General features: G+C 40.2%; 1 pseudogene; it reads right to left on the reverse strand.

Annotated features, from left to right (window-relative positions):
• Window positions 1–875: 875 nt before the first annotated feature.
• LOC101430602 (septin-11 pseudogene) lies at window positions 876–2047 on the reverse strand (annotated as a pseudogene).
• Window positions 2048–3316: the final 1269 nt, after the last annotated feature.

The raw sequence follows: 3316 nt of genomic DNA on the forward strand, positions 1-3316 counted from the left end.
CTATTTGAAGTGTTCCTGGTTAAAAATTTTATTAGAAATTGTACTGATATCCTGGAATCTGTCATTTGGTCCTCCCCATTCAACCCACTAAGAACAAATTTAAGTGTATTTATGAAAGATTCCTTAAGTAGTAAGTAGATTATAGAAAATCATCATCCTTAGTAGAAGGTTGTATAACCCAAACTTTGAGATGTCTATCTGTGAAATGTTCGCAGTTGCACTGGTAAAAGTGAATGTAATCTGTAAGTTTTCTTGTGACAGTCCTCCTGCTCCAACTTGTCCAGGATTTGAGGGAAAAGATTTCAGATGCAGCTTAAATTCATAAAGAGGAAACAGTCTGAACAGACCTACAAGCCCAGGCCAAATAACATTATTGGTTAAAATGAAAAATTCATGCAAGTATAAAAGTCATGTAATTGTTAGCCTCAGTTCTGCCTATATACAAACTTACCTTAGTGTGGAGCAGATGTGGAAAAGAGACAGGGTGAGTTCAGGGACTGAGATGAACAATCAAGAACTTGCAGTTGTTTTCATGGCTGTTCTGGTTTTCAGTTGAGCTGCTGAGGTGGTGAGACTTTTGTTTTCATGTCAGATGTACATATAGCATTTCCTTTGTCCAAAGCAACATACAAGTAACAGGCGTACTTAGCTGCCGTTCCAAACAGGCATAAAAGACAAACCATTTGCTTCCTAGAAACAAAGTCCAGCTGCACTTAGCTTTTGCTGTCATTCCCTTGTTCTATCATTTTCCACCACCCAAAAACATTCAGCAAAATGATTTAAACATAAAAATAAAATAAAAGTAAACAGATGGCAGAGACACAATATCATTGCAAAAGCAGGTGAATGTGGGCACATCCTTGGCTTGCCAGGCTTTACGTGAAGCTTGCGTTTTTCTTGTCCTTGTCTTTCTCGGTTTGCTGGGCCGCAGATTCCTGGGCCTGGGACTGTAATAATTGAGCTGCTGCTTTCTTCTTTTGGAACTTGTTCACCTCCTCCTCCAGTTACTTCTTGTCAGCCACTGTCTTCTTTTCTTCTTGGTGTGTCCATTTTAGGAGGTCAAACTTCTCATGACACTTTCTCTGTCTAAGTTTACTTCTTTTTCCTTGACTCTCATAACAAACATTTATCTGATTTCTTCTTCTCTCTTCTGAAGTTCTCCCAAGAATTCATTCCCTTTTGCTTCATCCATCTCTTGAAGACTGAAGGACTTGCTTTTGGGATCAGTGTCTAAAACCCATCTCCTTGCGCTTACAGCACTGATACAGTTCTTAGTGGTGAGTGTGAGTCTGTTCTCGCAAGTCTTCCACGTTCACTCAGATCAACATCTCCTGAAGTTTCACAGTCACAATGGTGTTCATTCTCAACCTGCACCACACCCCAGGGATATTGCCTGGCCTTTGTCGTCTTGTTTCCAATCTTCACCTCTTCTCTGTGGGGAACTGGTCTATCTGGACACCATTGCTGAGTAGTTTATTCTTGGAAATTGTGTCAACTTCTTCAATTACTGGAATGATGTTCTCCTTACAGTCCAGTTTTTTCATGGTGACCAGGTGCAGGGACTTCAATGAATGTCCAGTAGGGGCAATGAGGCAGAGGCAGGCATCGATCCTTGTATCATGTAGTTGAAGAAAGAATGTCTGAACTTCAGTTCCTCTTGCATATAGGCCACAAATTGGGCATCGATATATTCCACTATTGGCTTATCACTGTGATCTTTATTTATCTAGTGTCCAAATCCCACGGTGTCAACGATGGTTAACTTAAGCCATACACTGCTTTCCTGAAGCTCATAACATCTGACTTTTAAGTGGACACCTGGTTCATTCTGAGTAGCTGGGTCACTTTCAAAGTTGGTGCTGAATAAAGTGTCCATTAGCATGGATTTGCCAATACCTGTCTCACCAGCACACGGGATGTTCAAACATAATCTATGAGAAGTAGACTTGTTGACCTGCTGGTCAGGGAGACTGTTAAATCTAACATGGCCAGAAACGGACAAGTTTCGAAGCTCTTCGTTAGACAGTCTTCCCACCTCCATGGCCATCACGACTGCAGCTCTGGCTCCCACTGCAGCCGGGTGCTCTTGGTCTACTCTGGCTGCTGCTGCCACTACAGCTTGCCTCACTTGTGCCTTGCTCAACTCCCAGCCAGTGGCATCTGCTTCTTGATATTAATAATATATTTGTAAGCTTTCAAGTTGCACTTTTTATTACATATGTTTTTACAACCATTTTATTACATATGGAAGTTGATTTGGAAATTTCCAGTTATACAACCCATCTGGATTCAGCCCTACCAGTTAATTTCAAATATAAGTTTGCAATGACTCAAAAAAGTATTTGATCTTGTTTCAGGAGCAATCTGTGTCTCCAACCTTGTGAAATTACATATTCCCGAATTTAAATGATAGATTGAAAATGCATAAGGAGCATATGTGGCTCAAGCAGTTGGGCACCTGCCTCCCATGTGGGAGGTCCTGGTTAGGGTCCCAGTGCCTCCTGAAGAAGTCGAGCAGACAGACAAGGGATCCATGGGGGGAGAGGGTAAGGAAAATTTAAAAATAAAATAAAATAAATGTGTCATGATTTTAAATTTGGAGAAAAAGTACTAGAGTTACTTCCTTTCTGTCTTGTGTCTTTCATGGGGTCACTTGGAGTTTTTGTATGTGCTTCAAGTTTAAATCAGTGAAACTAAAAAGGAACTGTCAAGTTTCTTATTTTCGTTCTCTCAGTGCAAATATTAGTTCATTCATAAAATATTCTGTTATTTTAAATGATCAATTGTTTTAAAACTAAAGAATAGATCAAGGAAACTTATTATCACTGAGGATCACATGATCGTTACTAAAAATAAATTTATCATATGGAGAAAGGCAATATTAAAGACTGATCTTCTCTAGGTATCAAATAGTCAAGTATACCTTGAAACAATCTGTATCATGTTTCATTTCTATTGACAGAGAAGTTTCTAACCACTGCTCTCCTCTCTCTCAATAGGTCCTTCCCCCATATTTTTCACAGTATAATGTTTCTAAAAATCTAATCTCATCACCCACATGCAGAAGGATATTCTCTTTAGCTTTACAAACAGACCCCTCAAAATCTGGTCCAACATCCTTGATGAAAGAGAAAAAGCAATCACTCTGACCTGGGATGGACTAAAGCAGTACCAGTGCAGAGAGTAGAAGAGAAGAGTGGGATGGTTTGGGGAATTGCTTCGGGGCTGGAATGAATAGGACTTGGCCATGATGGAGGGTGGGTGTGAAGGAGAGGGGGATCCTATGGTTGGCTCTATGGCTAGTTCTGGTATCAGT

Source organism: Dasypus novemcinctus, chromosome 6 (assembly GCF_030445035.2).
Source record: "Dasypus novemcinctus isolate mDasNov1 chromosome 6, mDasNov1.1.hap2, whole genome shotgun sequence".
Taxonomy (NCBI): Eukaryota; Metazoa; Chordata; class Mammalia; order Cingulata; family Dasypodidae; genus Dasypus; species Dasypus novemcinctus.